The sequence below is a fragment of the Pleurodeles waltl genome, chromosome 8, assembly GCF_031143425.1.
Source record: "Pleurodeles waltl isolate 20211129_DDA chromosome 8, aPleWal1.hap1.20221129, whole genome shotgun sequence".
NCBI classification, from domain to species: domain Eukaryota; kingdom Metazoa; phylum Chordata; class Amphibia; order Caudata; family Salamandridae; genus Pleurodeles; species Pleurodeles waltl.
In genome coordinates, this window is record NC_090447.1 from 1,531,453,622 (window position 1) to 1,531,475,576 (window position 21,955).

General features: G+C 50.2%; 1 protein-coding gene across 2 annotated transcripts in view; it reads left to right on the forward strand.

Annotated features, from left to right (window-relative positions):
* Nucleotides 1–5,539: 5,539 nt before the first annotated feature.
* LOC138248932 (cystathionine beta-synthase-like protein) overlaps nucleotides 5,540–21,955 on the forward strand; it is a 147,621-nt gene continuing 131,205 nt past the window's right edge. Inside the window, exon 1 of one of the 2 annotated variants that reach the window (XM_069202962.1) lies at nucleotides 5,540–5,734. The gene's annotated coding sequence lies outside the window, so the exon portion shown is untranslated. Of the gene's footprint in view, nucleotides 5,735–5,791; nucleotides 5,874–21,955 lie in introns of those variants that run through there. The other variant, XM_069202960.1, reaches the window with a different exon arrangement.

A 21,955-nucleotide genomic window follows, 5' to 3' on the forward strand; every position in this document is an offset into this window, starting at 1 on the left:
TAGTACTGCAATACAGCACTGCCGGGAGTCTGTGCAGGACAAGTGCGTGCACAATACTACACACAGTACTAGTACTGCAATACAGCACTGCCGGGAGTCTGTGCAGGACAAGTTCATGCAGAATACTACACACAGCACTGGTACTGTAATACAGCACTGATGAGAGTCTGTGCAGGGAGCAGTGCATGCACAGTACTACACACAGCACTAGTACTGCAATACAGCACTGCCGGGAGTCCGTGCAGGACAAGTGCGTGCACAATACTACACACAGTACTAGTACTGCAATACAGCACTGCCGGGAGTCTGTACAGGGAGCAGTGCGTGCACAATACTACACACATTACTAGTACTGCAATACCGCACTGCTGAGAGTCTGTGCAGGGAGCAGTACGTGCACAATACTGCATACAGCACTAATACTGCAATACAGTACTGCCGGGAGTCTGTGCAGGGAGCAGTGCGTGCACAATACTACACACAGCACTACTACTGCAATACAGCACTGCTGAGAGTCTGTGCAGGGAGCAGTGCGTGCACAATACTACACACAGCACTAGTACTGCAATACAGCACTGCCGGGAGTCTGTGCAGGACAAGTTCATGCAGAATACTGCACACAGCACTGGTACTGCAATACAGCACTGATGAGAGTCTGTGCAGGGAGCAGTGCGTGCACAATACTGCACACAGCACTAGTACTGCAATACAGCACTGCCGGGAGTCTGTGCAGGACAAGTACATGCAGAATACTGCACACAGCACTGGTACTGCAATACAGCACTGATGAGAGTCTGTGCAGGGAGCAGTGCGTGCACAAAACTGCACACAGCACTAGTACTGCAATACAGCACTGCCAGGAGTCTGTGCAGGACAAGTTCATGCAGAATACTACACACAGCACTGGTACTGCAATACAGCACTGATGAGAGTCTGTGCAGGGAGCAGTGCGTGCACAATACTGCACACAGCACTAGTACTGCAATACAGCACTGCCGGGAGTATGTGCAGGACAAGTTCATGCAGAATACTGCACACAGCACTAGTACTGCAATACAGCACTGATGAGAGTTTGTGCAGAACCAGTGTGTGCACAATACACAGCACACAGTAATGCAGCACTGCTCGTGTATGAGCAGGGAGCAGTGTGTGCACAATACACAGCACACACTTATGCAGCACTGCTGGTGTCTGAGCAGGGAGCTGTGTATGCACAATACACAGCACACACTAATGCAGCACTGCTAGTGTCTGAGCAGGGAGCAGTGTATGCACAATATACAGAACACACTAATGCAGAACTGCTGCTGTCTGAGCAGGGAGCTGTGTGTTTACAATACACAGCACACACTAATGCAGCACTGCTGGAGTCTGAGCAGGGAGCAGTGTGTGCACAGTACACAGCACACACTAATGCAGCACTGCTGCTGTCTGAGCAGGGAGCTGTGTATGCACAATATACAGAACACACTAATGCAGCACTTCTGGTGTCTGAGCAGGGAGAAGTGTGTGCACAATACACAGCACACACTAATGTATCACTGCTGGAGTCTGAGCAGGGAGCAGTGTATGCACAATATACAGAACACACTAATGCAGCACTGCTGCTGTGGGAGCAGGGAACAGTGTATGCACAATACACAGCACATAGTAATGGAGCACTGCTAGTGCCTGAGCAGGGAGCAGTGTGTGCACAATACACAGCACACAGTAATGCAGCACTGCTCGTGTCTGAGCAGGGAGCAGTGTGTGCACAATACACAGCACACACCAATGCAGCACTGCTGGTGTCTGAGCAGGGAGCAGTGTGTGCACAATACACAGCACACAGTAATGCAGCACTGCTGGTGTCTGAGCAGGGAGCAGTGTGTGCACAATACAACACACTCTAATGCAGCACTGCTGGTGTCTGAGCAGGGAGCAGTGTGTGCACAATACACAGCACACAGTAATGCAGCACTGCTGGTGTCTGAGCAGGGAGCAGTGTGTGCACAATACAACACACTCTAATGCAGCACTGCTGGTGTCTGAGCAGGGAGCAGTGTGTGCACAATACACAGCACACAGTAATGCAGCACTGCTCGTGTCTGAGCAGGGAGCAGTGTGTGCACAATACACAGCACACACCAATGCAGCACTGCTGGAGTCTGAGCAGGGAGCAGTGTGTGCACAATACACAGCACACAGTAATGCAGCACTGCTGGAGTCTGAGCAGGGAGCAGTGTGTGCACAATACAACACACTCTAATGCAGCACTGCTGGTGTCTGAGCAGGGAGCAGTGTGTGCACAATACACAGCACACAGTAATGCAGCACTGCTCGTGTCTGAGCAGGGAGCAGTGTGTGCACAATACACAGCACACACCAATGCAGCACTGCTGGAGTCTGAGCAGGGAGCAGTGTGTGCACAATACACAGCACACAGTAATGCAGCACTGCTCGTGTCTGAGCAGGGAGCAGTGTGTGCACAATACACAGCACACACCAATGCAGCACTGCTCGTGTCTGAGCAGGGAGCAGTGTGTGCACAATACACAGCACACACCAATGCAGCACTGCTGGAGTCTGAGCAGGGAGCAGTGTGTGCACAATACACAGCACACAGTAATGCAGCACTGCTCGTGTCTGAGCAGGGAGCAGTGTGTGCACAATACACAGCACACTCCAATGCAGCACTGCTCGTGTCTGAGCAGGGAGCAGTGTGTGCACAATACACAGCACACAGTAATGCAGCACTGCTCGTGTCTGAGCAGGGAGCAGTGTGTGCACAATACACAGCACACACTTATGCAGCACTGCTAGTGTCTGAGCTGGGAGCAGTGTGTGCACAATACACAGCACACACTAATGCAGCACTGCTGATGCCTGAGCAGGGAGCTGTGTATGCACAATACACAGCACACACTTATGCAGCACTGCTGGTGTCTGAGCAGGGAGCAGTGTGTGCACAATACACAGCACACACCAATGCAGCACTGCTGGTGTCTGAGCAGGAAGCAGTGTGTGCACAATACACAGCACACACTAATGCAGCACTGCTGGTGTCTGAGCAGGGAGCAGTGTGTGCACAATACACAGCACACACCAATGCAGCACTGCTGGTGTCTGAGCAGGGAGCAGTGTGGGCACAATACACAGCACACACTAATGTATCACTGCTGGAGTCTGAGCAGGGAGCAGTGTGTGCACAATACAACACACACTAATGCAGCACTGCTGGTGTCTGAGCAGGGAGCAGTGTGTGCACAATACACAGCACACACTAATGCAGCACTGCTGGTGTCTGAGCAGGGAGCAGTGTGTGCACAATACACAGCACACACTAATGCAGCACTGCTGCTGTCTGAGCAGGGAGCTGTGTATGCACAATATACAGAACACACTAATGCAGCACTGCTGGTGTCTGAGCAGGGAGCAGTGTGTGCACAATACACAGCACACAGTAATGCAGCACTGCTGGTGTCTGAGCAGGGAGCAGTGTGTGCACAATACAACACACACTAATGCAGCACTGCTGGTGTCTGAGCAGGGAGCAGTGTGTGCACAATACACAGCACATAGTAATGGAGCACTGCTGGTGTCTGAGCAGGGAGCAGTGTGTGCACAATACAACACACACTAATGCAGCACTGCTGGTGTCTGAGCAGGGAGCAGTGTGTGCACAATACACAGCACACACTTATGCAGCACTGCTAGTGCCTGAGCAGGGAGCAGTGTGTGCACAATACACAGCACACACTTATGCAGCACTGCTAGTGTCTGAGCAGGGAGCAGTGTGTGCACAATACACAGCACACAGTAATGCAGCACTGCTGGTGTCTGATCAGGGAGCAGTGTGTGCACAATACAACACACACTAATGCAGCACTGCTGGTGTCTGAGCAGGGAGCAGTGTGTGCACAATACACAGCACATAGTAATGGAGCACTGCTGGTGTCTGAGCAGGGAGCAGTGTGTGCACAATACAACACACACTAATGCAGCACTGCTGGTGTCTGAGCAGGGAGCAGTGTGTGCACAATACACAGCACACACTTATGCAGCACTGCTAGTGCCTGAGCAGGGAGCAGTGTGTGCACAATACACAGCACACAGTAATGCAGCACTGCTGGTGTCTGAGCAGGGAGCAGTGTGGGCACAATACACAGCACACACTTATGCAGCACTGCTGGTGCCTGAGCAGGGAGCAGTGTGTGCACAATACACAGCACACACTAATGCAGCACTGCTGGTGTCTGAGCAGGGAGCAGTGTGGGCACAATACACAGCACACAGTAATGCAGCACTGCTGGTGTCTGAGCAGGGAGCAGTGTGTGCACAATACACAGCACACACTAATGCAGCACTGCTGGAGTCTGAGCAGGGAGCAGTGTGTGCACAATACACAGCACACAGTAATGCAGCACTGCTGGAGTCTGAGCAGGGAGCTGTGTATGCACAATACACAGCACACACTTATGCAGCACTGCTGGTGTCTGAGCAGGAAGCAGTGTGTGCACAATACACAGCACACACCAATGCAGCACTGCTGGTGTCTGAGCAGGGAGCAGTGTGTGCACAATATACAGAACACACTAATGCAGCACTGCTGCTGTGGGAGCAGGGAACAGTGTATGCACAATACACAGCACATAGTAATGGAGCACAGCTAGTGCCTGAGCAGGGAGCAGTGTGTGCACAATACACAGCACACAGTAATGCAGCACTGCTGGTGTCTGAGCAGGGAGCAGTGTGTGCACAATACACAGCACACACTAATGCAGCACTGCTGGTGTCTGAGCAGGGAGCAGTGTGTGCACAATACAACACACACTAATGCAGCACTGCTGGTGTCTGAGCAGGGAGCAGTGTGTGCACAATACACAGCACACACTAATGCAGCACTGCTGGTGTCTGAGCAGGGAGCAGTGTGTGCACAATACACAGCACACACCAATGCAGCACTGCTGGTGTCTGAGCAGGGAGCAGTGTGTGCACAATATACAGAACACACTAATGCAGCACTGCTGCTGTGGGAGCAGGGAACAGTGTATGCACAATACACAGCACATAGTAATGGAGCACAGCTAGTGCCTGAGCAGGGAGCTGTGTATGCACAATACACAGCACACACCAATGCAGCACTGCTGGTGTCTGAGCAGGGAGCTGTGTATGCACAATACACACCAATGCAACCCTCCGGGAGGTGGGCCAGGCCCTGGGCTCCACGCTGACTCAGTGTGTGCACAGAGGCCTGCCCTGCTGTGTGCACAGACCGGGTTGGGCACTATCGGGGGCGGAGCTCGCAGTGGGCTGGGCTCAGGCGTTGACTCTGGGCTCGGCTGTAGCAACTCTGCGATTGGCTAGTGGAGGCTCATGGGCGTGTCCTCTGGTTGTGGCTCCGCCCACTCTGTCGTCACCGCCTTTGTCCCTCTACAACTCCTTGTTGTCTAGCCACTTGTACGCACGTGCGTCGCGGCTCATCAACAGCATCTGCGCTCCCATAGGCCGTACGGTGACCAGCCCCCCGCCCACGGCTCGACCAATCGGAGTGCGGTAAACCAGCTCTCCTCATCCAGCCAATGAGCGGGCGCCTCGCGTTGGCCGCGTGCAGACAGCTGCCTCGGGCGCGTCTCCGCACTCTAACTGGTGTCGCAGCAGCACGCGGAGCTCAGAAGCAGCGCGAGGGCTTCAACCGTCACACGAGGTGACGTCAGCATCCGTGCCGCGAGCCACCGACGCAAGGCAGCGTGACGTAGGTTGGCGGCAGTGGAGGGAAGGAGGGCTGCAGGGGGTGGAGGGACAGGCAGGGGTGGGGCGCGGGGTATCAACCCCACAGGGGTAGAGGACACACGGAACACGGTGGAGGGGTCGGGCACAGGGAGGAGGGACAGGTAAAGTTGTGGTGTGAGGGGCATGGGGAGATAGGCTTGGCCCAGAGATAGGGGGTGGAGGATTCCAAACAAGTCAGCGGGTAGTGTGAAGGGGCAGAGTCTCAAAACAGGAGGAAGGACAGGGGAAGGGGAGAGGGCCTAGGGTACTAGACATGAGGGGCATTAGGAAAACACACTTGGGGCAGTGAGCGATGGAGGGGACATTGGGGGAAGAGGCTTGGGGTAGTGAGGGGAGGAGGGCATTGGAGAAGAGGCTTGGGGTAGTGAGAGGGGAGGAGGGCATTGGAGAAGAGGCTTGGGGTAGTGAGAGGGGAGGAGGGCATTGGAGAAGAGGCTTGGGGTAGTGAGAGGGAGGAGGGCATTGGAGAAGAGGCTTGGGGCAGTGAGAGGGAGGAGGGCATTGGAGAAGAGGCTTGGGGTAGTGAGAGGGAGGAGGGCATTGGAGAAGAGGCTTGGGGTAGTGAGAGGGGAGGAGGGCATTGGAGAAGAGGCTTGGGGTAGTGAGAGGGGAGGAGGGCATTGGAGAAGAGGCTTGGGGTAGTGAGAGGGGAGGAGGGCATTGGAGAAGAGGCTTGGGGTAGTGAGAGGGGAGGAGGGCATTGGAGAAGAGGCTTGGGGTAGTGAGAGGGGAGGAGGGCATTGGAGAAGAGGCTTGGGGTAGTGAGAGGGAGGAGGGCATTGGAGAAGAGGCTTGGGGTAGTGAGGGGGGAGGGCATTGGAGAAGAGGCTTGGGGTAGTGAGAGGGGAGGAGGGCATTGGAGAAGAGGCTTGGGGTAGTGAGAGGGGAGGAGGGCATTGGAGAAGAGGCTTGGGGCAGTGAGAGGGAGGAGGGCATTGGAGAAGAGGCTTGGGGCAGTGAGAGGGAGGAGGGCATTGGAGAAGAGGCTTGGGGTAGTGAGAGGGAGGAGGGCATTGGAGAAGAGGCTTGGGGTAGTGAGAGGGGAGGAGGGCATTGGAGAAGAGGCTTGGGGTAGTGAGAGGGGAGGAGGGCATTGGAGAAGAGGCTTGGGGTAGTGAGAGGGGAGGAGGGCATTGGAGAAGAGGCTTGGGGTAGTGAGAGGGGGAGGGCATTGGAGAAGAGGCTTGGGGTAGTGAGAGGGGAGGAGGGCATTGGGGGAAGAGGCTTGGGGTAGTGAGGGAGGGAGGACATTGGGGGAAGAGGCTTGGGGTAGTGAGAGGGAGGAGGGCATTGGAGAAGAGGCTTGGGGTAGTGAGAGGGGAGGAGGGCATTGGAGAAGAGGCTTGGGGTAGTGAGAGGGGGAGGGCATTGGAGAAGAGGCTTGGGGTAGTGAGAGGGGAGGAGGGCATTGGGGGAAGAGGCTTGGGGTAGTGGGGGGGGAGGGCATTGGAGAAGAGGCTTGGGGTAGTGAGGGGGGAGGGCATTGGAGAAGAGGCTTGGGGTAGTGAGAGGGGAGGAGGGCATTGGAGAAGAGGCTTGGGGTAGTGAGGGGGGAGGGCATTGGAGAAGAGGCTTGGGGTAGTGAGAGGGGAGGAGGGCATTGGAGAAGAGGCTTGGGGTAGTGAGAGGGAGGGGGCATTGGAGAAGAGGCTTGGGGTAGTGAGGGGAGGAGGGCATTGGGAGAAGAGGCTTGGGGTAGTGAGAGGGGAGGAGGGCATTGGAGAAGAGGCTTGGGGTAGTGAGAGGGAGGGGGCATTGGAGAAGAGGCTTGGGGTAGTGAGAGGGGAGGAGGGCATTGGAGAAGAGGCTTGGGGTAGTGAGGGGGGGGCATTGGAGAAGAGGCTTGGGGTAGTGAGAGGGGAGGAGGGCATTGGAGAAGAGGCTTGGGGTAGTGAGAGGGAGGGGGCATTGGAGAAGAGGCTTGGGGTAGTGAGGGGAGGAGGGCATTGGGAGAAGAGGCTTGGGGTAGTGAGAGGGGAGGAGGGCATTGGGAGAAGAGGCTTGGGGTAGTGAGAGGGGAGGAGGGCATTGGAGAAGAGGCTTGGGGTAGTGAGAGGGGAGGAGGGCATTGGAGAAGAGGCTTGGGGTAGTGAGAGGGGGAGGGCATTGGAGAAGAGACTTGGGGTAGTGAGGGGGGAGGGCATTGGAGAAGAGGCTTGGGGTAGTGAGGGGGGAGGGCATTGGAGAAGAGGCTTGGGGTAGTGAGGGGGGGAGGGCATTGGAGAAGAGGCTTGGGGTAGTGAGGGGGGGAGGGCATTGGAGAAGAGGCTTGGGGTAGTGAGGGGGGGCATTGGAGAAGAGGCTTGGGGTAGTGAGGGGGGGAGGGCATTGGAGAAGAGGCTTGGGGCAGTGAGAGGGAGGAGGGCATTGGAGAAGAGGCTTGGGGTAGTGAGAGGGGAGGAGGGCATTGGAGAAGAGGCTTGGGGCAGTGAGAGGGAGGAGGGCATTGGAGAAGAGGCTTGGGGTAGTGAGAGGGGAGGAGGGCATTGGAGAAGAGGCTTGGGGTAGTGAGAGGGGGAGGGCATTGGAGAAGAGGCTTGGGGTAGTGAGAGGGGAGGAGGGCATTGGGAGAAGAGGCTTGGTGTAGTGAGGGGGGGAGGGCATTGGAGAAGAGGCTTGGGGTAGTGAGGGGGGGAGGGCATTGGAGAAGAGGCTTGGGGTAGTGAGGGGGGGAGGGCATTGGAGAAGAGGCTTGAGGTAGTGAGAGGGGAGGGCATTGGAGGAGAGGCTTGGGGTAGTGAGAGGGAGGAGGGCATTGGAGAAGAGGCTTGGGGTAGTGAGAGGGGAGGAGGGCATTGGAGAAGAGGCTTGGGGTAGTGAGGGAGGAGGGCATTGGGAGAAGAGGCTTGGGGTAGTGAGGGAGGAGGGCATTGGGAGAAGAGGCTTGGGGAAGTGAGAGGGGCATTGGGAGAAGAGGCTTGGGGTAGCGAAGGGGGGGCATTTTCAGAAGAGGCTGAGGGTAGTGAGAGGGACCGGGCATTGGCAGAAGAGGCTTGGGGAAGGAGGGCACTGGGAAAAGAGGCTTGTGGCAGTGAAAAGGAGGGACAGTGTGCCAATTTATGTAAGGTAGTGAAAAGGAACTGCATGGAGAAAATACTTTTTGGGGTAATGTGGAGTAAATATTGGAAAAAGAGCCTCGGGGTAGCAGGAACATGGGTTATACGGAGGCTGGTGGGGGTTAGGGCATGGAAGAAGCAGTTGTGGGCAGTAGGTGTCAGTGGCACAGTACAGGATAGCCAGAAGGAGGTGGTGGAGGAAAGGGGAAGGTTATGGCCATGGAAGGATGGGTTTGAAAGTGGTAGAAAGTACTTGGGGAGAGGGTCAGTAGGAAGGAGCAAGCTTTGGCACTGAAAGGAAGAGGGATAGTAGGGAGACCCTGGAGAGGGAGTATGGGGCTTGTGAATACAGGAAAGGAGGCGTTGGAGTGAGGGGCAGCAGAAGAAGAGACATTGTGTGTGCGTGGAGTAGGGGTGCACAGTGTGCTGGAAAGGTGTTTGACAGATGGGTATGCAGAGTGCCTGGGCAGGGAGTATAAGGGAGAGGGCATAGGCAGGAGACTGTATGGGATGTGTAGTAGGCTGTGTCATGGGAAGGAGGGGTATAGTGCGTCCCTGTAGAATGTGATGAGGGGCACCCCGAAGGGTTGCTTCCCCCTCTTTAAGGAATGACCTGTTTATGCCCCTGGGTTTTTAAAGGAGCGGGTCGGGGTCATGGGGGTGAGGGGATTAGAAGGCAAAGAAAGTTGTACTTGTTGGGAAAGGGTTGGGTTAAGGGTGGGTGGCATAGGAAGGAGGCCCTTGTGGGCATGGACGGAGTAGGAAGTAATCATGTGACTCGAAGGGTGGATTTTCGTTTTCCTGTGTCTTTTTTCCAGTTGGTTTAGGTGATTTAGATCCATAATAAATTTCCCACAATGCAGCAGCTTGTGAAATGAAAGCCTTGAAACCGTGTCCCAGGTATCATGAAGTCACCTGGTTGTAACCTTAGCTTATGGGGTGGAGATAACGAGATAACATTCGGAAGGAAAGGGATTCAAGGGCATTGAGGAGGGAGTCGTGTAGGAAAGGGGACGCAAGGGCTAGGTTGCATGTTTTACATTGCACGTGCCTTTGTGAGTGGCCTTTGAAAGTTGTTGAGCTGGCTCCCAGGGAGTGCGTTTGGCAAGCTCCTTTATACACTGACGGCTAGCATTTGGTTGGTGCCCTGCCTCTGTCCTTATCATGCATTTCCCCTAGAAGCTGTGAAAAGAGTGCTCATTGTTGATACACTCGCCCTTGGAATGTGTTGTGCTAATGTATGTGGCACTGTTGTTGCAAACTCAAGGACTGCGTACTGGAGCTAGCTGTTTGCTCCACTTCACACTGTAATATAGTGTCAGTCTCAGAGATGAAGTGTGAGAGGCCTGTATGGAGGCTGCCATGGGTTGCTTGGGCTTGGCACTGCCTGCTGGGCAGACAAGGAACTGGCAGAGTGGACGTACTAAGGGGGCACCGTAAAGTGCTGAGGCCGTTCTACTTAAGTAAACTCAGGGTTAAAGCACCTAACACAAGACTCTTGCTGGGAGAGGGCCCAAAGATATCGGGGTCCTCTGTACTTAAAGTACGTCTGTGTGCATAGTTAATTCTAAGGTGTTAATGAACCATGTTACTGCTGTTGAGATATCACACTTAAAATGGAGGCATTTTATTCTCTTGCAGCATTTCTGTAGCACTGAAAGCCCCTCTGTGGGACACTGAAGCTCATGCGTACATGTGTAGCATCCTACGTCATGTTGGACTTGTGGTTTCAAAGGGGTTGTGTAGGAAGTTGGCTCTGTATGTGCTATTTTCCTCCAAGTCACTATCTTCATCCTCTGTGTTGCCATCCTCAGAGGGGTTGGCCTTTGCAAACTCTGCCAACAGCTCCTGGAGCTGTAGTTTGGAAGGTCTGGGGCCCATTGTTATTTTCTTTATTTTACAGAGTGACCTTAGCTCCCTCATATTAAGATGGAGGTAAGGTGTGGTGTCGAGTTCCACCACATTCACATCTGTACTAGACATTATGCTTCTAAAAGTTGGAATACTTTTTAAGAAACTAAACTGGTTCTAGAATCTAATTCAAACTTTTACAAACTTTTAAACTCTAAAAGAAATGCTAAAACAGGATCTAACACAAGGCCCTAGCAGGTCTTTTAAGAATTTAGAAAACTTTTCAAATTGCAAAAATCAATTTCTAATGACAATTTTGGAATTTGTCGTGTGATCAGGTATTGGCTGAGTAGTCCAGCAAATGCAAAGTCTTGTACCCCACCGCTGATCCACCAATGTAGGAAGTTGGCTCTGTATGTGCTATTTCAAAGTAAGGAATAGCATGCACAGAGTCCAAGGGTTCCCCTTAGAGGTAAAATAGTGGTAAAAATAGATAATACTAATGCTCTATTTTGTGGTAGTGTGGTCGAGCAGTAGGCTTATCCAAGGAGTAGTGTTAAGCATTTGTTGTACATACACATAGACAATAAATGAGGTACACACACTCAGAGACAAATCCAGCCAATAGGTTTTGTTATAGAAACATATCTTTTCTTAGTTTATTTTAAGAACCACAGGTTCAAATTTAACATGTAATATCTTGTTTGAAAGGTATTGCAGGTAAGTACATTAGGAACTTTGAATCATTTCAATTGCATGTATACTTTTCAAGTTATTCACAAATAGCTATTTCAAAAGTGGACACTTAGTGCAATTTTCACAGTTCCTGGGGGAGGTAATTTTTTGTTAGTTTTACCAGGTAAGTAAGACACTTACAGGGTTCAGTTCTTGGTCCAAGGTAGCCCACCGTTGGGGGTTCAGAGCAACCCCAAAGTTACCACACCAGCAGCTCAGGGCCGGTCAGGTGCAGAGTTCAAAGTGGTGCCCAAAACGCATAGGCTATAATGGAGAAAAGGGGGTGCCCCGGTTCCGGTCTGCTTGCAGGTAAGTACCCGCGTCTTCGGAGGGCAGACCAGGGGGGTTTTGTAGGGCACCGGGGGGGACACAAGCCCACACAGAAATTTCACCCTCAGCGGCGCGGGGGCGGCCGGGTGCAGTGTTAGAACAAGCGTCGGGTTCGCAATGTAAGTCAATGAGAGATCAAGGGATCTCTTCAGCGCTGCAGGCAGGCAAGGGGGGGCTTCCTCGGGGAAACCTCCACTTGGGCAAGGGAGAGGGACTCCTGGGGGTCACTTCTGCAGTGAAAGTCCGGTCCTTCAGGTCCTGGGGGCTGCGGGTGCAGGGTCTTTTCCAGGCGTCGGGACTTAGGTTTCAGAGAGTCGCGGTCAGGGGAAGCCTCGGGATTCCCTCTGCAGGCGGCGCTGTGGGGGCTCAGGGGGGACAGGTTTTGGTACTCACAGTCGTAGAGTAGTCCGGGGGTCCTCCCTGAGGTGTTGGTTCTCCACCAGCCGAGTCGGGGTCGCCGGGTGCAGTGTTGCAAGTCTCACTCTTCTTGCGGGGAGTTGCAGGGTTCTTTAAAGCTGCTTCTTGAAACAAAGTTGCAGTCTTTTTGGAGCAGGTCCGCTGTCCTCGGGAGTTTCTTGTCGTCGTCGAAGCAGGGCAGTCCTCAGAGGATGCAGAGGTCGCTGGTCCCTTTGGAAGGTGTCGCTGGAGCAGAGTTCTTTGGAAGGCAGGAGACAGGCCGGTGAGTTTCTGGAGCCAAGGCAGTTGTTGTCTTCTGGTCTTCCTCTGCAGGGGTTTTCAGCTAGGCAGTCCTTCTTGTTGTTGTTGCAGGAATCTACTTTTCTAGGGTTCAGGGTAGCCCTTAAATACTAAATTTAAGGGCGTGTTTAGGTCTGGGGGGTTAGTAGCCAATGGCTACTAGCCCTGAGGGTGGGTACACCCTCTTTGTGCCTCCTCCCAAGGGGAGGGGGTCACAATCCTAACCCTATTGGGGGAATCCTCCATCTGCAAGATGGAGGATTTCTAAAAGTTAGTCACCTCAGCTCAGGACACCTTAGGGGCTGTCCTGACTGGCCAGTGACTCCTCCTTGTTACTTTCTTTGTTCCCTCCAGCCTTGCCGCCAAAAGTGGGGGCCGTGGCCGGAGGGGGCGGGCAACTCCACTAAGCTGGAGTGCCCTGCTGGGCTGTGACAAAGGGGTGAGCCTTTGAGGCTCACCGCCAGGTGTTACAGCTCCTGCCTGGGGGAGGTGTTAGCATCTCCACCCAGTGCAGGCTTTGTTACTGGCCTCAGAGTGACAAAGGCACTCTCCCCATGGGGCCAGCAACATGTCTCTAGTGTGGCAGGCTGCTGGAACTAGTCAGCCTACACAGATAGTCGGTTAAGTTTCAGGGGGCACCTCTAAGGTGCCCTCTGTGGTGTATTTTACAATAAAATGTACACTGGCATCAGTGTGCATTTATTGTGCTGAGAAGTTTGATACCAAACTTCCCAGTTTTCAGTGTAGCCATTTATGGTGCTGTGGAGTTCATGTAAGACAGACTCCCAGACCATATACTCTTATGGCTACCCTGCACTTACAATGTCTAAGGTTTTGCTTAGACACTGTAGGGGTACAGTGCTCATGCACTGGTACCCTCACCTATGGTATAGTGCACCCTGCCTTGGGGCTGTAAGGCCTGCTAGAGGGGTGTCTTACCTATACTGCATAGGCAGTGAGAGGCTGGCATGGCACCCTGAGGGGAGTGCCAGGTCGACTTACTCATTTTGTTCTCACTAGCACACACAAGCTGGTAAGCAGTGTGTCTGTGCTGGGTGAGGGATCTCTAGGGTGGCATAATACATGCTGCAGCCCTTAGAGACCTTCCCTGGCATCAGGGCCCTTGGTACCAGAGGTACCAGTTACAAGGGACTTATCTGGATGCCAGGGTGTGCCAATTGTGGAATCAATGGTACATTTTAGGTGAAAGAACACTGGTGCTGGGGCCTGGTTAGCAGGGTCCCAGCACACTTCTCAGTCAAGTCAGCATCAGTATCAGGGAAAAAGTGGGGGGTAACTGCAACAGGGAGCCATTTCTTTACAGGTTGTCTTTGGTTTTGATCCTCTGTGGGAAGTGTTTCCACGTCGTGAGTGAGGACCACCGAGGTGCTGTTGTCATGTAATCGGGCTCAGCACATAGCAGTTAGGTGGATCATGAGGTGTAAGAGATGCACAGTTTTATGATCTTCACTAAACTAATAGCTTTGAACAGCTGTAAATGCCCTTTATGGCATTTATTATGATAAGTCTGCTTAGCTGGTTACTACACTGAGTTGTCCAGTCTGAGGATTTGTGTATAATTGTTGTCCTGAGATGGCATGCTTGGAGGGAGAGACAAGTGGAGAGATCTGCACTATGAACATTTCTACTATCATCCCATATGAGGGTCATTGTGAGATGTAAAGAAGTGGTTGGAGTATATAGGCTTGCGAGACCTGTAGTGGTGGACTAGATTAAAGCCCTCTGATTTGTCCAACAGTGTGTGACTGATCTTTAGTTGTCCAGTGCCTGTTCGTTTGGTGATGTCTGTTTTTGGCTGTACCATACTGGTGATGGATAACCCTTTTAGTGGATATGTCGTATGTGAATGTAAGAGGCATAGGGTACAATTGCCTGCTGACTGTGGAGTATTGGGGCCTTAGTATTATTGTGGGCTGTAAATGTTATTTGAAATGAAATACCTATATAATGCCATAGTGGGCCATATTTCAGCCCTTCTTAGCTTACCTACACATCAAAATAAGTTTGCTGGTTGGATTGTTTCCGACCTGTGCATTGTGAGCAGAAGATTGCATATGAGGGTGTGACTTTCTTTCTGTGCTCTGTTGCTGGGATGTGGGGTGATGTAGTAATCTTGGAAATAGGTCAGCTGTTGTCTGAAGTGTATATGCTCCTGGATGTTTCTAATGGTGTCTGGTAGTGAGTTTCAGAGCTTGGTGGCTTGTACTGAGAAAATGGCACCTCCTACAGGTTTCTTGTGGTAAGGTGGTTTGATCGGTGATGCAAGCGTAGAGTGCAGGGTTCTATTTTGTTTGTATTGCTTGAATTTATCTTGTATGTTTAGTCGTCTTTTTCTTGGGAGGCTTTCTGGAAAATGCTGAGTGCCTTAAACATTGCCCTTCTAGCTATAGGTAGCCAGTGGAGCGATTGTAGGAATGGAGTCACACATTCTCCAGGATGAAGACAGAAAAGCAGCTTTGCAGCAATATTTTACATGAGTTGTATTTTGTGGCTTAACATTTTAGCGTGTCCTCAGGTTTACAGGTTCTTGAAAATCTGGGGATTCATCAAAATCCATGGGTGGGAAAACCCGCCCAAGGAACACCCCCCTGGCGCAGTGAAAGGCAGCCCAGCAGTTGACCTCCCTTACTCAATATCTCTGAAGCCATTCAAAGCCATGTAAAGCAGCTCTGCATGGTCTCACAGATATGGTTGACAGGTTTGTGCCACCATTACGTCACTAAAAGTGGCACCGCTGCGGTGCAAGCCGCTCATAAATATGCCCCTTATTGTGTTGAGTGCCACAGATACGGGGTCTCGACCGCAGTGAAAGGAAGGAGGATACTGGGATGAGTTGGTGTAGTGCTGCACTATTTAACACAATTTAGTCTACAACCTGTATATGTCTGCATTGAAGTGTGTAATATCGAGATCTTCTGTTGTGACTGGAGTATTTTACTTTTTAACTAAAAGATTCAAAGTGAGCTCCCTTATTTTTATCGAGGTATGATAATGAGCCCCATACTCCTAAACCTGCAGCACTGAAATTAAAGCTGACATTTCTCTAGAACTGTCATCTAGTATTGAGATAAAAATCTGAAATTGAGTTAGATTATTGATCTCTAAGTATAATGCTGACTGATATTGAGGGATTACTAATATTGATAGGAGATTAGGGTATTGGATTACATTACTAATACTACGTTACTGTAGCAAGCTTCCATGGTGATATTGAAGTTTGAAAGTAAGATAATGATATTGAGTTATGATTCTGGTATTATGTCATGGATATTGACTTATAATACCGAGCTTCACCCCTGATGCAGACATTGAGGTTCAATACTAATCTACTTACTGACAGGGAGTTAAAATTCTGATATTGAGATATTGAATATGAAGTAGTATACAGCTTGAATGGCAATACTGCTGTTTCACTGCAATAGTGATCTTCAAGTATTATGCTAATATTCAGCTGCCATATGATCTGTTACAGATACGTTTACCGGTTTTGAAGTATAATATTGAGCTCTGCTGTGTAACTGATAAGGTATCAATTCTGTATTATTCTTCAGCGATATTACTACTTGGTTACATTACTGATAAATTACTGATCTTGATGTATGATATTGAGTTGTGATACTCCCCAGTTGCGTTACTGATAAGTTACTTATCTTAAAGTACAATATTGAACTGTGATACTCCTATTCAGCTGCATTAGTGATAAGTTACTTGTCTTGATATTGAGCTGGAGTACTACTAGCCACCCACGACACTAGTAAGTTACCGATTATGAAGTATGATATTGAACTTTAATACTCCTGCTTAGTTGTTTTACTGATCATGTACCATACTAATATTAAGCAGTGATACTTTTACTCAACTGCATTACTGGTGTTACTGTCAAATCCCGACTTGTGGCACAGAGCTAGAGTATTTGACACCGAAGTTCGACTGTGAGCTAAGGTACTAATACAGAGCTAAGAGTTTGGTATTGAATTATGTTACTTATATTGTTCTGCGATACTCAGTTTCATTATTGATGTAACTTACTGATGCTGAGCAACGACATGGACCTACAGAATTGACGTTGAAGCTTAATAGTGAGATGTGGCACCAGGATAAGATGTTGATATTGAGTTACGTTACTGATATTGACCTGCAATAGACATACTTGCCTTGTTACTGTTGTACCTCACTGATACTGTGTAATGACACAGACCTACAGTATTGACATTGAATCTCAACAGTGAGCTAACCTACCACTACTGAGACAAGCTGTTGGTATTGAATATGCTGCTGACATTGATCTGTGATACTCTGCTTTGTTACTAATGTAACTGATTAATACTGAGTAATGTCATGGAGCTGCAGTATTGACATTGAAGCTCAACAGTGAGCTAGGTACCGATACTGGAATAAGAATTTGATATGGAGTTATGTTTCTGATATTGACCTGATATACTCATACTCTGCTTAGTTACTGATGTAACTGAGTAATGACACGGAGGTACAGTATTGACATTAAAGCTGAGCGGTAACTATGGTACCAGGATGCAGTTAAGAGTTTGATATTGAGTTACCTTACATACTGTAGTACTCAGCTTTGTTACTAATGTAACTTACTAATACTGAGTAATGTCACGGAGCTGCAGTATTGACATTGGAGCTCGACAGGGAGCTACAGTACCGAAACTGGAATAAGAGTTTGCTAGTGAGTTACGTCACTGATATTGATCTGTGATACTAGTACCTGGCTTTGTTACACATGTAATTTACTAATACCGAGTAATGGCGAAGCTACAGAAATGATACTGAAGCTTGACAGTGAGCAGAGGTACCACTACAGCATTAATAGTTTGGTATTGTTATGTTACTGACATTTAACTGTGATTCTCTCACTTGGCTTTGTTCCTAATGTAACTTACTAATACTGAGTAATGACTCAGAGCTGCAGAATTGACACTGAATCTTGACAGGGAGCTGAGGTACTGATACGGGGGAAAGGTGTTAGTATTGAGTTACGTTACTGATATTGACCTGCAATACTTTGCTTTGTTATTATTGTAACTTACTGGTACTGAGTAATGACACGGAGCTACAATATTGACCCTGAAGTTGGAGAGTGAGTGAAGGTATCAAGACTAGGATAAGAGTTCAGTATTGACTTAAGTTACTGATCGTGACCTGCGATACTCATGCTCTGCTTCGTTAATAATGTAACCTACTGGTACTGAGTAATGACACAGACCTACATTTCTGACTTTGAAACTCAACAGTGAGCGAAGGTACTGATACAGAGTTAAGGATCTGGTATCGAGTTGCATTTCTGACATTAACCTGTGATGCTCGTACTCTGCTTCATTACTAATGTAACTTACTAATGCTGAGTAACAGCACAGAGCTGCAGTATTGATATGGAAGCTCAACCGTGAGCTAAGGTAACAATACTGGGATAGGATGCTGGTATTGAGTTACGTTACTGATATTGACTTGCGATACTCTACCTTGTTACTAATGTAACTTACTGATACTGAGTAATGACACAGAGCTACAGTATTGACCCTGACGTTGGAGAGTGAGCTGAGGTACTGATACCAGCTTAACACGTTGATTCTGAGTTTCCTAACGGACATTGACCTGTGATACCACTCTGGGCACCCCTGATATATTGAGTTACCTGGTTCCTTTCCCCACACCAGGCAGGTGGTAGCGAGGTATGCACATGGATACTGAGTCCTAGCAGCTGATCACCTGATATATTGGGTTACCCGGTTCCTTTCCTAGGCTTCCTCACCTGGCTCCACACCAGGCAGGTGCTAGCGAGGTATGCACATGGATACTGAGTCCTAGCAGCTGATCACCTGGTATATTGAGTTACCCGGTTCCTTACCCAGGCTTCCTCACCTGGCCCCACACCAGGCAGGTGCTAGCGAGGTATGCACATGGATACTGAGTCCTAGCAGCTGATCACCTGGTATATTGAGTTACCCGGTTCCTTTCCCAGGCTTCCTCACCTGGCCCCACACCAGGCAGGTGCTAGCGAGGTATGCACATGGATACTGAGTCCTAGCACCTGATCACCTGATATATTGAATTAGCCGGTTCCTTTCCGCACACCAGGCAGGTGCTAGCGAGGTATGCTCAACGTTACTGAGTCCTAGCAGCTGATCACCTGATATATTGAGTTACCCGGTTCCTTTCCCAGGCTTCCTCACCTGGCCCCACACCAGGCAGGTGCTAGCGAGGTATGCACAAGGTTACTGAGTCCTAGCACCTGATCACCTGATATATTGAGTTACACGGTTCCTTTCCTAGGCTTCCTCACCTGGCCCCACACCAGGCAGGTGCTAGCGAGGTATGCACATGGATACTGAGTCCTAGCAGCTGATCACCTGATATATTGAGTTACACGGTTCCTTTCCTAGGCTTCCTCACCTGGCCCCACACCAGGAAGGTACTAGCGAGGTATGCACATGGATACTGAGTCCTAGCAGCTGATCACCTGGTATATTGAGTTACAAGGTTCCTTTCCTAGGCTGCCTCACCTGGCCCCACACCAGGAAGGTACTAGCGAGGTATGCACATGGATACTGAGTCCTAGCAGCTGATCACCTGGTATATTGAGTTACACGGTTCCTTTCCTAGGCTGCCTTACCTGGCCCCACACCAGGAAGGTACTAGCGAGGTATGCACATGGATACTGAGTCCTAGCAGCTGAATGACCAGGGCTTTGTTGTTGTCCCAGCAGTATTTGGTTGGGGAAGATGTAAGGGGGCAGTGGGAGGGCTGCTTGGCATCTCGGTAGAAGGGAGCAGTGCCCAAGACCCCTGCAAGTGGGCAACGCCACCTCACGGCTGTGATGCGACCCCCTGAAACTCCTTGTAACACCTGACAGAAAGGTGAGTGTTCCCTGGGAGACCTGAAACTATAAGGTGTCTGGAGGGCAAGGGCGAGCCAGTTCCGTCTCAGGTTTTGCCTGACTCTGTTCCAGCTCAGTCTGCGTTTTAGAGGCCCTGGCCTGTTGAAACAGCGCTTCTTTTCACTTAAGTCAAGGTAGCCCCTGGAGGCGTGTGCTGGTCTCTGGGCGCTGCCAGCCATGGGGTTCAACCTTGAGTGCCCACTCTGCAGACGAAGCCTGCCCAGGGCTTGTGTATGGATATACCAGCCTTCAAGTGAAGCCTGCCCAGGGCTGGTTTGTGGATATGCCAGCCGCGAATGCCAGCCCCCAGGGACATCCTGTCTTGTGCTGGTGTCTGAGGGGTGCCAGCCACAGGTGCTCTGCATTAAGCCCCCAGGGGAAGCCTGGCCAGGCTGGTATCTGGATATGCCCGCCACGGATTCCAGCCCCCAGGGGAAGCCTGTCCAGGCTGGTATCTGGATATGCCAGCCACGGATTCCAGCCCCCGAGTGAAGCCTGTCCAGGCTGGTGTCTGGATATGCCCGCCACAGATTCCAGCCTTCAGGTGGAGCCTGTCCAGGCTGGTGTCTGGATATGCCAGCCACGGATTCCAGCCCCCGAGTGAAGCCTGTCCAGGCTGGTGTCTGAGGGGTGCCAGCCTGGTGCCAGCCCCCAGGTGAAGCCTGTCCTGTAAGGGTGACTCAGCAGTAGTGAGCGTGTGATCTCACCTAGCCCCTTGCCCCGCCTCTAGACCAGGACGCGTCGTGCCTCTAGGCGCTGCGGCCTGCCCTGCCCTCGGAAGCTTGGCACGCCCGTCCTCCGAGTGTTTACACACGTCCGCATCGCTCTCGTTGTGGGCGGTGTTGGCTGTGCAGCGTGTTGTACCAGCCGTGGACATGTCTGCAGGAATGCTGCGCACCTGCTCTCCCAGGCACCGTTCTTGTGTGTTATTCAGGCTGATACTATCTGGAAAAAACACCCTTTATCTCTACTGTCAGTGGTTCTTAACATTTGGACTTGTAAGGACCCTACTTAGTCATTACTGGAAACGGGGAACCCCCACTGAATTATTATTGTAATTGGGGACCCCCCCTGAGTTATTACTGGATGCCAGGATACCTGGCCTAACATTGTCAAAGATTTGAACCACTAAATGATTCACAAACAGTATAGAAACAAGCATTCCTCGAAGAAGTACCCAAATGATGAAATAATTCATTTAATTCAGAATCATATATAACAAAATTGTAATTTTAATAGGAGGTTTAAGGAGTTTCTACAGTCAGTTGAGGCCACCTATCGTGCACTGCTCTCTCAAATCGATCTGAGGAGACTAATTAAATGTTTAGCCTTCAATTTCACATTTCTTCACATTTACAGAACATTATAAACTTCGAAACTGTACTTTGAGCTTTATTTATCTGTGTGTGTGTGATATATATACACACACACACACACACACACACACTTCATTAATTAGTTATTATTTAATTTTCTAAGTAATCGCGGACCCCGAGTAGGCTTCCTGGACCCTCAGGAGTCCGTGGACCACAGGTTAGGAATCACTGTGATAGATCACAAAAAACGCATCTGTGGTCAAAGCCAGTAGGTCTGGTGTTACCTGTTAGCCTTTTGGCTTTGTCAAAGCTTTTTTTTTATCGTAACTTCTGTAAAACTTTTACTGTCTGGAAACAGCAGGGCCCTTATCGATAATAATTCAAAAACGGAAAATAAAGCAAACATATTGTTTTTTTGTCCCATACAGCACGCATTGCCACAGCAGTCCCTGGCACTGAATGGAGCTACTTTGTGTGTGGATGTGCTCTTTGTGAAAGGGCAGGATGCCATCATCCAGAGGGAGGTTAGCCAAGACTGAAGTGGGCTCGCCTATCGACCCACGCTGTAGTGAGCAGAATACAAATGTGAATGACGCAATAGCAGACCAATGGATGATGGGGCTGACTGGAAGCCGCTATTTACTTAAGAGTTTTATATAGCGCTGGTAAGACCAGAGGGTATCAGAGCGCTTTACATCAGTAGCATGGTCATATCATATATCGAGTATTGGAGACAAACAGCCAAAACAAAACAAATCACTGGTTTTGATACCGAAGGGTATCGGAGAGTTTTGTATACATATATTACACCTATAACTGAATAAATTAATTGATAACTAAATTGCCCCTTGTGTTCCTTTAAATTAATGCAGTGTTCCAGGGAGCACCTGTTCCCTATTCTCTAAACATTGCTTAAAATATTGTTTTCCTTAAAAAATAAAAACTTCCCCTACTGCTCAACTCCTCCCATCCCATTTCGTTACTATGTTCAGACTACAAAATATGTGCATGTCGTCTGTCCTTGAGAATGAACAAAACAACTACCCGACTGTGGCCACCCTGGCAGAATGGAGTTTATCCTTTGTTGGGGAAACAACTGGGTGTACTAACTAACATTAATGCACTGGGCCGAGGAAAGACCATATCAAATGCCCTTATTTCCTCTCAGTGTCGAGTAGACATCCTACCAGGCAGAGTGACTAGTGTTGTTGGTGGGTTTGCAACACTTTAAGGTTCCATCAGGTATTATTTAATGGATGCAATTTACATTTTAGCCCTAA